Source organism: Thamnophis elegans, chromosome 4, assembly GCF_009769535.1.
Source record: "Thamnophis elegans isolate rThaEle1 chromosome 4, rThaEle1.pri, whole genome shotgun sequence".
NCBI classification, from domain to species: Eukaryota; Metazoa; Chordata; class Lepidosauria; order Squamata; family Colubridae; genus Thamnophis; species Thamnophis elegans.
This window is the reverse complement of record NC_045544.1, coordinates 61,149,389-61,165,560: the sequence shown is the minus strand read 5'-3', so window position 1 is coordinate 61,165,560 and position 16,172 is coordinate 61,149,389.

The window sequence follows — 16,172 nt, the reverse complement described above, 5'->3', positions numbered from 1 at the left end:
CTGGGTCATTTGTGTAAACTTTGTCTTAAAACAAACCAAACCTGTTAGGTTTCCCTAAATATAATTTTTGTCTCTCTTAGCTGGAATGGTGCTATTTTCAGTATGTTTGAATTAGTACTTCTAAATTGATTTTATTATTAATATATAAATACCAGGTTCTTTCAGTTTGCAGATAAAGTGGACTATTATTTAAGAACTATAACTGGGGGGTATTTTCTTGATGCTGAGGGTGCTGTATTGGCCAGGAAGGAAAATCAATTGCTTTCCTTAACTAGGCCAGAATTGAAATCATGAAGTCAGCACCACTTACTAGCCATGTTACTGAGGGAGAATTGGGTTTGTTCATTCAGGAAACCCAGGTTAGATTGGCCTTCTTTTCTATCATTCTGTGAAGGAGATCACAATAATGTGATCTTGAGGAAGAGCTTTTTGTCTACAGTAATGTTTGCCTGGATGTGGATTTCAGGGTGGTGCATAACCCTTCATCAATAGAGCCCCTCCTCCAAACTATGGGAATAAAATGTTCAGTGCTAATTGTTGTGCAAAAGGTGAGGCCAATGAAAACTACAAGCTGACTTTACATATTTATGTGAAATATGTAAACCTTTACAGGTTATGTGAAAACTTTGGTTTTTCTGGCATAAAAAAACTACATGTTTGGCATATAAGTCTAATATTCTTGGTTATTGTGCATGTGAGAGCTGCAGTTTCTATATTTAAAAGTCCATTTCTATAGTCATTTTTACTGTTCAGATTTTTTGTATGACTCAAAGAAAAAAGCTAATTAAAATACCCTAAACGAGATTCCCTCTTAACAATTAATGGATAGGAAAAGAATAAGCTACTCTTGCTTTTATAATTAAAAGTGTTTATTTTAATAAATTACTTTCAGAAACATTGTGCCAAAATCATACTGCTGGATCATTTTTCATATTTGCTACAAATGTATTGGCTCCAAGAATCTAACATTCACTAAATGAAGCCTTTAGTTCTGATGCTGTGTGTCCCCTTTCCATCACCTCAGCTTCATCATCTGATTCATGTTTTCAAACATGAAAGAAATATTTTCAAGAATAGCTCAAAAGCAGTAATCAACAGCTGGAATTTGTGTTCATATTTAAAAGGAGAAATAGTTATTAATCTTCTTTGTTATGCACAAAGCCACCATTAATTTTAAAAGAACTGTAGGAGGACATCTGCCAATTTCCCCAAGAGTTCCTTTAAATCAAAAACTAGCAAACAATTATGTGAAAGAACAAATTGTTTGGCATGATACTCAAGGGAGCAGAGGCTAATCTAAAGAGGGCAAAATTTTAGGCATATATATACTAATCACCTGTATATTGAAATTTCCATTGGCCTATATATACACATTATGAGGGGTGTGTGTGTGTGTGTGTGTGTGTCTGTGTGTGTGTGTGTGTGTGTGTGTGTGGTTAGTACACTACAATAAGTAATGAGGCCTACAAAGACAATAGCTCATTTACTTGGACAAACCTGTGGTTTTTTTAAATAAAAGTTAATATTGATGTGTTATATTCTCCTTCCTCCTATTACCTACCAGCTTGTTTCCCAATTAATGTTCTTCCTACATTAAATTAGATTGGAAACTTAGAAATTAGACTTTTGTGGCCAAATATGCATGAACTGATTAGTTTCCCCCTCCAGAAAGTTTGAGAAGGGAATGATTTACCTGCTTTAGGTAATGTCATTTTCTTTCTACTTCATTTGAAACTTTTGGCTAATATTTATAAGTCTCTGTTGCTTCAGCAAATCATGATATTCACCTCAGTTTAAAGATCTGAGCTGGAAAGTGAGACAGTAGATTAGATACAGTGAAATCCTCCTGTGGGGTGGGAGTAGAAGGAATGAGGTAATAAATGAACAGGGAGGGAAAGAATATTATCAACTTCTCTCACTTGTTTACAGCTTATTTAACACCCCTCTTCAAAAAAAAAATGTAAGAAGGAGCTTGAGTCACCTTGTCCTAGAATTACAGTGGCTTTAGGATTAGGGACACCAGAAAAAATAAAATTGGGATAAATAGCCTTCTCCTGCTTTTCCTCCATCAGGTAGTTGAATTTCAGCCAAGGATATTCAACAACTTCCATTCCAATTCAAACACAGACAGTTATTAACATTACATATAGTAAAATGATAAGTACAAAACTGCAATATGTTGTAAAACTGCCAAGGTGCCTCTATCTTGTGCTTCTATTTTGTGACACTAGGATAGCCCAGTGACCTCCCTGACAGCCTTTAGTGAATACTAACTCTGTTTTGAAAAATTGCAAGGAAACCATTAATCCTGGACTACTAAAAATTGGACATAAAAGCAATTCCCATATTGCTGACTTTGCATTATAACTCCAGTTGAGCAACACATTAATTTTCTGCATATGCTACTTACTATGACAAGATAACAGCAGAGGTGACCTTTGGATGGCCCAGGGGCACATCTTGAAGCCAAACCTCCAAATTATGTACTTTAAGTGACTTAAAGTACCCTTTTTTTCGTATACCCTTTGCAAATAATATCCAGAATATCAAGCGGGAATGGTGAAATAGTAATAATTATTTTTTACTCAGGAAGTGCCCCTCTGGAAGACTTTCTTCTGCTGTTTCTTTACAACACTATTGAAAAAAAAAAGTGCACTATTAGTGTAAGTATGCCAGTTTACATGTTCCCACTACTACTACTTCATATGTGTTGGAAGCACCTACCAAAGAACTTATGGGTTCAATAGATTAGCCAATCACCATTGCCCAGGGGATGCCTGGGGGGACTCCATTCATTCCCTGTTATTTTCCCACCAAATTGATACCTATTTATCTATTTGCATTTGCATGCTTTTGAACTGCTAGATGGACAGTAACTAAGGAAACTGATGGGACAAATTGCAAATTAGTGCTCCATTGTCTTAATAGAAAATAGAAGAAGTGGGAAACAGCCAAAATTGAATCATAAAGGAGCAAGAGAGCACTTATCTCATGAATTTGGGAAATGTGTGCTTTGAAGAAGATCAAAATATTAAAAATAAGAAAGGCCAAATAAGGACTAGATGTGCTCAATAGCCATGGGACTGATGGGCACACACACACACATATACAGTATATGGATATCAGTAGCAGAGGTGGGTTGCTAATTTTTTTACCTGGTTTGGGTACACTCCTGTGCTTGCGACGTTTCTGCACACCACCACCACTCTGCCACTATAACCTGTTTGCTCGATTCGGGCAGCAACCCACCTCTGATCAGTAGCATTGCTCTACATGGTCAAACTGCTTGAACCAAAGGCTTCTTGGCAAAGGATGAAGGAACACAGCAATATTTTGCTCTTGCTCCCATTGGTTTAGTTCTAATGAAGATTGTAAATATTCTCAATTTTTTCTTTCTTTTTCTGCACATCCCCTTTACTCTCTCTACTATTGCCCAGGCTAAATAATTTTGTCTCAGAAAACCAGCTGCTTTGTAATCAAGAATTGCAGACTTATCTCTAAACTTGGCCTTCAGTGAGAAAGATCAATAAGTGGATTATTATTTCTCAAGCACACCATTTTTGATGCTGTATTTCTCATGGAGCTGGCTCATCTAATCATTGCTGCTTCGGGAACTTCTGCAGCCATCAAGTGGTCCTTGAGTTCAATAGAAGGAACTGATATAAATGGCTGGAACTACCAAGCCATACAATCAGCCAAGGGGTAAGGCAGAGCAGTTAGCAAAACTGTGCAGTGCAGTAAACAGATGGAAAGAATAAGGAGAGGAGGACTTGGCAAGAATGAAGGCAACCCCTCCGTGACTCCCAATAAAATTATAAATTTGGAAATTCATTTCTAGAGCATTCTCCTGGAACAATTTCTACATCTAGTTATATATTTAGGCTATGTAATTTCTATAGGTAGACACATTTAATACATAAAGTTTATAATGTTTTACTGGATAATGTTCTTGATTTTAATGTTTATGACCACTTTGGGTCATATAGATTTTTAGAAAGCAGAACAAAAAAAGAGACTTTATTCAAAGAATGTGTATAATATAAACTGTAGATAGCTGAGATTGCAACAGTTCTGGACTTGATTTGTGTTCAGACTATGCCCATAATCCGCATAACTAAAACCCATGAAGGTATATCACAGTTGTTGACCTTTGTGGTATATGCTTCCCTTTCCTTTTTTTCGCCCCTCAGACTGAATTTCCAGAATTGGTGAAAAAAAAGTCCTCAGAAACATGATATGTCATAGAGGAATATTTTATTTGTTCTCAAATGCTATTGTTATTCCATTTGCTATGTTTAATGTTTACATATTATTATTTATTTAATTTATATGCCACCCATCTCACTATCAAGCAGCTCTGGGTTATTAAACTACTACAATTCTGAAACTCAACGATTATATTTCAAATTTGACTGACTCCTGTGTCTATTTTAAACTTTCTCAAGGTTTTTGGTTTGATCTTAAATTATTTAACTTGTTTAATTTAAATTATTTAAATTATAATTATTATTGTATATTTTCTTTTATCTTTAAGATGAAATAAAGGATCACTCATTAGGTTCTTTTTCTTGCTGCTACAAATACATCTTTTAACTGACAAGTAATTATAACCCAAATGTGCTAAAGAAGTTTGCTCTATGAGTTTGTTGACTTTTCCATGACATCCAGTGCTCAAACTCATTCGTTGACTGCAATCCTGCAGTCTCCTCATGATACACAGCCCCACCCCAGAGCACAAGTGAGCAATTTCTTAATCTCTCCTTTGATAATGTCTTAGCCCATCATTATTTCATGAAGAAGCCATATGAAAATACTTCTGAGGAGGAAAACTATTTTTCTTTAATTTCTGTCCAACTCACATGTGTATATCATAAAAGCCCATATTTTTGTCTATCTTTCCTCACCACTTGCCTCTTTCTAGCAGATTATTGTAAACTGTTTTTTTAAAGCTTATCTAACATATTCATAAACCTTTCTCTTTTTTGTAAATTGTGTTCATTTTTTAAAATCTATTTTTCCTCAATATTTGATTAATGATGAATAAGATAGCATCAGAAATTTTTGTGACAGTTACAATGCAGAAATATTGTATGGATTGGGTTATCTGATTTTGAGGGGATTGAGACCCCCCATTTAACAAGGATACAATGGCATCTTTAATGAAGGAGCATTTTATTTTTCTGTTCTGTTCAGGAACTTGGAGTAATGCAAAGTCACGGAGATCTTCCAACAGTATTCTTCCTATATTTGCTTTCCACAAGTTCTTATCTCAAAGTAATCCACGTTAAACCAAAGCTTTTGAAACCCAGCACCCTGTCTGCACCATTTTGAATGATTTAATATTCTGCTTTAAAAGAAAGAACTGGTTTGGATGAGTTAATTTATGCCAGATGTTCACAGTCTGAGCCTTCATGCCCAATTAGTCAAATTAATCTAACTGCATCCCCATCAAAGTACACACCTGCATCTTTTGACTGGTTTTAAAATACCATCCTGACCCCATCCATATTAAACACTCTTTATTCAGTGTGTAGTGCCTAAGTGTTGGCACTTAATTTGTTGATATAGGTTGCTACCTTGAGTTAGCAAAATTTATTAATAAACTTCTATTTTATATAGAGTGGTTATTTTTAAAAGTTATCTACTACTATAGATTTTTCTATAAAAGCCACTGATTTTTCTATATAAATTGCTGATTTTTTCAATAAAAATCATTTTTTTCTATAAAAATAATTGAAATGCTAATAGAAACTGAAAGCATGCAAGACTCTAATGATTTTAGATGACTCAATAATTTTTTCTTAGAAATAACTTGTACTTTCACACACAGACTCCATCCATACCAACAAACACATTCATGAACAAATACATTCAGTATCAACCATTCCCTTTATCAAAAGTTTGTTTCTTGCACATGTACAAGTTCTATTTGGCTATCATTATATTCTAATGATTAGGTATTTTATTTACAAGTAATTGAATGTTCTGCACAGAAATTCAACATGTTTTTGTTTTTGTTTGATTTTCAACAAAATGAAATATTTCATTAAAAATGTATTTACTTAGAATTTAGTACACTTTCTCCTATGTATCAATGTGTTAACTTCCCTTTCTATCAAAAACCTTTGTGACACAATTTATATCTATGACTGCTTGTATTATCCTAGTGATGTCAACATATTGTTGGTCTTCAGTTTTTAGAATTCTCATCCTAGGACTTACAGAAAGTCATCCCAACTGGATGCTTTTAAAAAAATCTTGTCTGCAAGGAATGGATGTTATTCCAATGCTGAATTGACTTGGAGTTCCTCCGTGAAATTTACAAAACATGATTGATATTTATCTTTTCTAAAAGCATTTGGATTATAGATTTGTTTCATGGAATGTCTTGAGTGGCAAAATATCAAATATATCAAGATGACATCCCCACACAGGAGGTGTCATATGAACATAACTAGTCTCCAAGGACAAATCACAACATCTCAGATTCGGCAAAGGAGAATATTATTGGGCATACTTAAAATAAAGAATGCCTGAGGGTTTTGATTTTTGTAACATTAATACAACCATACTATTTCAAATGTCATAGGATAAATTGTGGATTGAAACTGAATCATTCACTTCCACGGATATGTCCGGAATGTTTAGTGCCATTATTAATTCAAGAAATGTGCCAATATATGTTTCACACTTTATACTATGAGTATTATGCTATACTATCTATGAAAGTAGATAGACCAAATCAAAAATCAGGCACAGCATAGATTTCAGAAATGTTTTTATTGTAGCAACTAAAAGAAATATTGAAAGCTTTCCCCTGTTTCTTTCAACCACATCTTATGCTAAGCAAAATCAAGGTGATCTAGTTTTGAGTTTCTTTCTTTTTTTTATATTTTTATTTTTAATTTAAAACAAACACAACATCCTTCTTTACATCCTGTAAAAAGTGTATCAGTTGGTTACAAAAAGACTTTCATGCATCTCTTCCACAGTCAGCAAACATAATTCATATTAACTCAAACATTTAACTCAAATATTTATACATGTCACCATCATAATATCTCCATTTTCATTTGACTATAATTATTTAAACGTCCTTCATCATAAAATATACCAAGATGTAATACATAACCACATACTGATCTTTCAATTACTATTTCTAAAATCATCCACTAACACTAAATCCTTATGTCCTATTCTAGCTAAACATCCATAATATTTAATAACAAAGTTTTTTAATCCTCCTTTCCAAATCACTGTTTAAAATTTACATCCAGTTTCCTTATGTTATACCCATATCTATATATGTGGTGTTATTCTTATCTCTCCTTTATTTGACTATATCCTGTATCATAACATTTTCCCCCTAATAATCAAAACTTTAACTGTATCTAACTTGTTTCCTTTTTTTAATTAACCTTTATATATAATCCAAAGGTATTTCTAATCTTCCTTACATGGGTACCATTCAATATTCATATCCAATTACATTCATCATAACCCTACACATTGTATACATTAGTAACATTATTTTTTTAAACTATATCTATTGCCAATAAATTTCACTAAGTTTAACTAGTTTTAAATTATATTCTTCCATCTATCAACCTGTATCTTTCCAATAGCAAAACAGTCTAGTATCTTCTGCCATTTGTGTTGCCAGTCCTCTAATCATCTCCTTGATCAACTTTGTATGGACTCCTCTTAGCAACTCCTTGCTTATAAGATATCTCATGTAATCTTGATGCCCTTCTTCTATTTCCTTAATCAGTTTATCTTTGATTATCAGTAGTGTTATCAATGTTATTGCTAATAAAATTTCTCTCTTTAAATCCATAGATTCTTTGGTTTTATTTTCTTCTTCTGTATCTTGCCCTCTGGGATAAATTTCCCCTCCATTTAATTCCTCTTTCAGTATTCCATTCTTTTCATTTTCAGAGACAAGCCAATCACCATAAATATCAGCAAATTTAATCTCCTTATATTCATATTCCACTTTGATTTTTTGGATTTTAACCACCACGTTTTCCATTTCATAAACATCCTCAACTTCTTCATCATATTTTGCTGTTATATGCTCTAAGTCTTCCAGCTTCTTCTCTATCCTCTCATATGTATTTAATAATTTCTATATTTCTGAAAATATCTTTTGCAAGCTTAAAATTTCTGTTTGCTCTTGAAATTGTGCCATTATCTCCAGCTAACAAACACAGCTCCTCTAGCTTGGAAGGTTAATAAAATTAAGCATAGATTCACAAAAATGTTTTTTTTTTCACTTTTTTCTGTTTAGAGATATACTTCAAAGGGACATCTGTATGCTTCCCTTCTTATCACTCTCTATAACCAAGCAGTGAGAACTTGTAGTGCCAAGCCAAAACAATCAGTGGAAAAAAAGTGTTCTATTTCCAATACACAAACCTTCCAGCCTCTGAGTAGCAGTATTATTGTTGCAAATTTCCTTATTTCTTTTTGTATCTTTTTTGTATTTCAAGTTAGAAAGAGAGTCCAGTTTTTAAATGGGTTAGAAGAACACCCCTAGTAATGAAAGAGGAAAATTTTAGACCATAGGTTACAGAGAATAATAAAAGAAAAAATAGAAGAAGAAAGCTTAATCCATTCATTTTAAAAGGCTTGCATAAATTCCATCCATGAAGATAGCATTTAAAAAGTAAGATAACCACTGTCCAAAACCATTCCAAATTTAATTCCGCCACTAAATTAATTTTAAGTTTTTTATAGGCAGTCTCTTTTTAAAACAGTAAAAGTTCCTCACCAGCTGGAAACACTTTCCCTTTCCATATCCTTCTGTTTTGGAGCCACCCCGACTTCATCAGCCTTGGCTGGATTTTTTCTCACCGGCTTGAAGAACTTCTCTTGCATCGATCAGGGATTTTGCGATGTCCCTGAGGTCAGTAAGACGTATTCTTTCTGTTCACTGTCTCTTTGGGATGGTTTAGGTCTGATTGGACCACCCAGCGGCAAAAGTATCAGCTGTGGTCTCGGAGCATCGAGACCGCACGTCCATATCGTCGTGATGTTGACGCCTCCTCCCAATTTTGTCTCTCTGTACCTTGTCTGAAAGTACCTCCCTAATGATTCACTGCTCCTTCTTTTCCTATATTCAAGGCTAAATCTACAAAATTTCAAACCACTTTTCCTATCACTTCTCCCACACATAAAGACGGTCCTGGCAATTCTCCAAGGGCAATGACAAATTTGGCAAAGAACTAGACAGAGCTGGAAAGTGCCCCCTCTTCTTAAACAATGACCAGGTACAAAGAATCTATTTTTTTTAAAAAAAAAATATCCTGAAGGGATATGGCTGCAGAAATTTAAGATAGAATGGGTGATGGGATATGATACATAGACATGTTATACTCTCCCCAAACCTCTCCAATTCAGGATAGTCCTCCAACCTTAAGTGTCCCTATATCTAGAATCCAGAAGACATTCTACTTTATATGCCAGAATCAGGGTAAGGGGCCAGGAACAACAGATGCTGAACAGATGGGGCAGGGCAGCTCCTCATGAAGAAGGAGTAGCTGGTGGAATATCAAATGAATCCTCATTGAATCCGACAATTGCAGATGGAAGGCTACTTGGTCAACATGATTTATAATTAGGAAGAAGTCAATAAACTTTGAACCCAGTTTCTTGAATAGGTAAGAGGAAGGTAAATTTTTTAGAGAAAGCCACACTGAACCCTCCATCTCGATCTTGTCTATTCCTTTCCTTGTCCTTTAAGAGAAGGAGAACAGCCTAGAGTATTTCTTCTGGAAAAAGAGAATCCTGAGGAACAATGGAAGCGGAGTTCCAAAGGGAGCTGTAGTTCTAGACCGTTTGAAAGAGTGATGACATGATAGAAGAAGGCTGCAAGTTGTTACAAATTCTGCAAACTCAGTACAGTTTCACTAACAGCCTAAAGTTCTGCTCAATTAAGATATTTGTCTTCTTTTATTGTCTGTTGGATGAATGTGAATGTTTAGTAATGAGAAAAACTCCTTCCAAAACCTGGACATAAACTGAGAATCATGATCCAAGATTACATGATTAATTAAGCTCCTATACCTATCATTTGAGCCAATGTTACTACTTCACAAGGAATAAAAGGTTAATACCTCATCAGGAATAAAATGAGCCATCTTGATAAACAAATCCACTTTTTGATGATATTAATGATCCGTCAGAACTTGTTCTGCAGACAGCAAGGTGCCTTCTGTCACTACATTCAAGTTTCAATGCCTCCCTGGTGATACAGTGGCTGAGATTTTCAACACTACTGTAAGTCTGTTGAGGTCAAGAATTAAGCATGTCAGAGAATTCTCTTTATTGTAGAAAGGTAAAGAAAGCCTATTCAAGGGCAGAGAATAATGACTGCTGGATATCTTGGAACAAAAATACCAGCCTTATTTAGAGCCAAGTATGGCCATGGTCTGTTTTTTCATATAGCTAGTCTGTGACTTACAACCATTCATTCAATGACCATTTTAAGTTACAACAGTACTGAAGAAAGTGACTTCTGACTGTTTTGCACACTTAAGACTGCTGCAGCTTCCTCGTGATCACGTAATCAAAATTCAGACACTTGGCAACTGGCACATCTTTTATGATGGTTGTAGCATCCTGGGGTCATGCGATCACCTTTTGTGACCTTCTGACAAGCAAAGTCAACGGGGGGGGGCTGGTTCACTTAACAACCATGCTACCAACTTAACAACTGCAGTGATTCCCTTAATAACCGTGGCAAGGAAAGTTGTAAAATAGGACAAAGCTCATTTAACAACTATCTTGCTTAGCAATAGTAATTTTGAGCTCATTGTGGTCATAAGTCCAGGACTACCTGTATGGAGTATTTTTTGTATTGCTATCACTAATGACATCTCAAAATAGATTGCAAAGGTGCCTAAGAGTGTCAGTCGAAGTGTATTTCACACAGCAAGCATGGAGGGATTTGATTTATTTGAAAGGCTAGGAATAACCCATTTTCTGATAACGCTGAGGGTGGAAAGCATAACAAAAATCTCTCTATACCCTTTGACATTAGCCTTTTCTCTATGGAAGAAGGCATAGGGAGTCACTGCTGCTTTATTAGATGCATGGTTTACCCAAACATGCTTCAGGCAAACCCACTCAGTCAGAGACTGTCCCTTCTTGTATTTTATCTTTTTCCAGAGAATAGCAAAGGCAGAATATAGAGACAAACAATGCAATCTTTTTTTTGGGGAGGAGAAAAGAACAATGAGAGGGATTTGAGGGGGGGGGGGAACCTGTGGTGGGGCCAGGATGTGGGACCTGCTGGTTGAAGATTCTATAATGGTCTAATATAGACTTTTCATACATTGTAATTTCTTTTCAGGTTAATACATTTTAGAAGCTTTACTTAAAAGTAAAAACTGTGAATGCTGCAATGTATTTTCTGCTATTTATTTAGTAGGCAAAATGTCCAATTGATGTGTCATTTCTCCAGCAATATTAAAATCTAAAACTTAAAGAAATGCAATTGTTTCCCATACAATTTTGGGAGAAGCTATCAAAGGATTTATTAAAGCAAAACTTGGATCTGTTATGTATGCATTTGTGTCCTCTACTGTCCTGCTTTTATCCTTTCAGGACATATTTTCATTCTTGTGTTTTGGCACCACATAATACAAATGTCTCCTTCCTTTTTAAATTCTTTTACTCAAAGGTCAAATCTGGGTTGGCAATCCTGCCGCAGATGTTTTGAAGGGTTTCATATTTCAATAGCCATAGACATTGAATTCGGTGAGCCAAACAGATTCTGTGCTATTTCTCCTGTTATGTTTTACAAATATGAGATGGTATTGACATGAGCATGTCACATGTCCTCAAAGAACCTCACATATTTTTGTCTGAATCAGTAATACATGGATCTGTATTTCCCGCAAACCATGAAATATGAAGATATTCTAGGATGTTACTGCTCACAGCTAAGTGGTGGATGCTGACAAACATATCTGTTTGTCTGACTTAGTTTTGTAGATATGACAATGATTTGTGCTCATGGTTTCAATCTCTACCATTACAGATTTAAGCAGATTATATTCAGGATTACATCTGAAGCTTTCAAAATGTTATAGCTGTATCTTTCTTTAAATGTCTACATGTCAAGTCACATTGAAGGATAGCATAAAAATTGGAGAAGGGTCTGCAGCTTCAAAGAACCCTGGAAAATGTGAATCACTGAGACCCTTCCCTAGGATCAAGATGGGAATGGAAGTGAAAAATACCTCACTTACTCTTGCAGATTACCTCTAGTTGAGTGAGATGGGGTGGGGAGAAAAAGATCCTGTTTCTTCTCAGTCTCTCAGAAGTATTCATGATATCCTCCTGGACCAATTTAGGGAACTGGGAATGAGAAGCATGATGTGGTGCCATGGTTCCCCTTCCAGGATCAGTTTATCTTAGAGTGGCCATAATTCCACTATTCTTCTTTTAGCTATTTCTTGTTCCAATTTGGATCCTATGTTCTCTATCCAGAGTCACATTGGTGAGATGGCTAACTCTAAAATTAATGCGATATAATAAATGCATGCATACATACATAGTGTATTTATGCAGAAAATAAATCTGGAGCAGTCTTATGAGCACAGTGTTAAACAGAAGTAGGAATTAACCAATGGGAGGAAAAAAAGATAAAATAATTAATGTGATTCACAAGCTTAACTCTCCTAAAGGTTATAATCCAGTACATCAAACAAGCCTAATTGCTACGTATAGCAGCTCACTAGAGGCTCTAAATGAGAGAAAACAGTCCCTAGGATACTTAATAGGCAACTCCCCAAAAGATAACACTTGACCTTGAATTTCAATAACTTCTCATTGGAATCTAATAGTTCTGATTTTGGTTAAGATCAGAGTGTGCTTTTTCTTTTTCAGCTCCACCATTCAAGGCTTTTGGGAAATCTTTTGCACTTTGCACTTTGCACTTTGAAGTCACTTTCATTTTGTTTTCCCTTGCTAGAAATCATGCTTGGAGATTCATGTCTAAATGTCTCTATAAGATCTCCTCCTCACTCTGTAGCTTACAATACCCTGTATACATTAAGCTTTTGTCTCATTTGAGTAATACATCTGAGCCTGGTAGATTCCTTAATAGTTTTATTGGATATATCATATTGGCACAGGATGGTGAAAATCGACTCAGAATGTTCCCGTGGTTTAAACCTAATTAAAAGTAAACATTTTATCCCTTTCCCAAACAATCAGCCACATAGTCCAATCAGGGTTCCATCCAGTTGCCTGGTAACTTCACTCCTCCTCTCTCCGGCCACGTGTGGGAATGTCCTTGGTTCTCAGGAAAAAGTATTTTGTCTTGGCTACAAAACCCCATCTATCTCTATCTCTATCCCCACCTCCCTATCCCTCAGCTCCAGTGTGGCAACACTGAAGTGTCAAAATAATCAAGGTTAAGTCAGCATTAGGTTTGATATCATTCTTTCTTCAGATAAAATTAAATAAATTCAGTAGTCACTTTTCATAGTGAAATGGATAGCATATAAATTAAATAAATATACCTAACTCGATTAATATCCCTGATATTCCTGCTTTGGTTTTCTTCTCCTTTATCTTATGTCATACTTCACATTTGTTGCCATGTACAATCTATGCCAGAGACACAAGGAGCACAAGACTTCAATACTTGATTTCATTTGATTTCACTGTTACCAAAGCTTTCATTTCATACACAGTAGTAGCCAGCAGTAACAGAATTCTTTCCTAAAGATTCAATCACCTGTGCTTCAGGAAATATATCACAACTTTTGGATCTTTGGAAACCTATTGCAGTGTTTTGCTTAGTCTGTTGAGAGGAATCTAGCATTCCTTGCTAGATTACTTCATTCCTGCAGCTAACAGTTATGAATTACTGTCTGGGATAGCTTATTGGAATCTCTACAGAGAGTAATACAGTAATAGGACAGCATAAAACACTGACAGGAGATTGCTTTCATGACTGAATACATATTGATAATACCAAAATGTTAGACAGACGAACCTCTGGACTATCCCTCAGCAAGACTCTTCTAATTCTTTTAATATATCAAATGCTGACATTATACTCTACTTCATTAAGTAAAATCTTCTAGTAGTCAAGGAAGGCATACATGGATTCTATATTTGCAGGATATATGTATCTGACTGAGACATTTCTTTCCTATGAATTAATTTAACTGTATGCCAGCAGTCTGGAATCTAGGGTATTTTAGGCAATTGTCTTGGTATTCATGTTTATAGTCCTCACAGCTTGTGAAATAGAACATTGTCACTCCTCTTTATAGATTTAGATTTTTATAGTTGAGATGAGAAAAACAATGACAGTCTGATGGCCAATCAGGAACAATGCCACCATAGACCAAAATAGAGGATCTGGACCTTTTTGTCTTTGCTTTAGGGACATGGAGATGTAAATGAAAGGGAAATGGTGACAGATATAATTCCTAGAAAGGACCTGTTTCCAGAAGGAGTCATTAGGGTAGAAGCTGGACAACTCTGTTTTTAAGGTATCTTCCAACCATTATATGTTACATCATTCAAGACATGATTCTAGGCTGCTGATTGGGTTATTTTAGAGGTTAAGAGTTAGTCCCTCTGAGTTGCTTAATCCATAGATCTTTGCACAACACGCTAAACTAGGATTAATAAAACACAACTATAGAATTTATAAAATTCTACACAATAGAAAATTGCCGCTGTAGCTCCCTAAGGGAAATGGCAAAAATCAGTTTCACAACAGTCTGAATGACAACCTCATTTTAATCAAATCTAGTATGTTGTGCCATCCCATTCATAAAGAAAGGTCCTTTATTCATTCATAAGGTCTTTTATTCATTCATAACGGAAATGGCAAAGAATAGGAAACAGACTTGTCAGTCTGTTAAATGGCTCCTTAGAATGAAAAAAGATCAAGTGTTATAAGATCACTTAGCTAAATGCTTCCCAGGGCATCTTCTCTGATTAAGGGTTTGCAAGAGTTATTGAGTTTTAAATTAGGAACCCTTTAATAAAACAGTAGAATGTTCTTATCTGATTGCCCCAGTATTGATTATACTAAAGAGAGTTATCCTCAAATCAAGGCCAATAGTTTTACATATACTTAAAAGAAACATGATTCACTGTTAGAATTCCTGTAAAGTGATTTTGCTCATTAAATTTATATGACATATTCACAGAAAATAAAGAGAGACAATTAAGAATGTTGTCTTTTTCTCTCCCCCGATCCCTCCCCAACAAAAGGACATTTTAAAATATATATATTTATCTCTTCTATCTGTGATCCACTACTTCTCATGGTCTCCAATGGCCACACAAGGAAAATCTCCCTTTAATGGAATGAGAAAATGAAAGCAAAGATTGCTTTATTTAAATTTACTTAATCTGTTGGAATGAACAAGGCTATCACTATCAGTGGCAGAATTTTTTGAGCATAATACCAATAGCAATAGCAATAGCACTTCCATAAAGCTTTACAGTGATTTACGGCCCTTTCTAAGCCATTTACAGAGTCAGCATATTGCCCCCAACAATTTGGGTCCTCATTTTATTCACCTCGAAGGATGGAAGGCTAAGTCAACCTTGAGCCTGGTGAGACTTGAACTGCCAAATTGCACTCAGCTGGCAGTCAGCAGCAGTAGTGTGCAGTACTGCACTCTAAGCACTGCACCACTACAGCTAATAATGTAATAATAATGCCTTCTAAAATATTTCCAAAAAATCAATGAGAAATAAAACCTATGTCTCCGGGCATATTTAATTCAATTAATCTGAATGTACAATATTGTGAATGTCCCAAAGGTGCTTTTTCAAGAGGCAACTGGACTTTCTTGTTTTTCTTTGAAGATGTTACACTTCTCATCCAAGAAGTTTCTTCAGCTCTGATAAGATGATGAATGCAAAAATTTGCAATCTTTTAGAGAATTGTTGATGCCACTTTGAGGTTTGTCTATACAGGGTGGGGCATAACCTTTTCCTAGGGGGTCACAGCAACACTTGTAATAACAACACAAATAATTCATACACCATTCGAAAGCCCATCAAAAACTGAGTTTATTGACACGATTTAATAGTCAGTATGACCACCATTAGCCCTTCGAACAGCATTCAAACGAGGTGGATAAGAACACAACAAATCTTCAAACAGTTCCGTTCGATTTTCC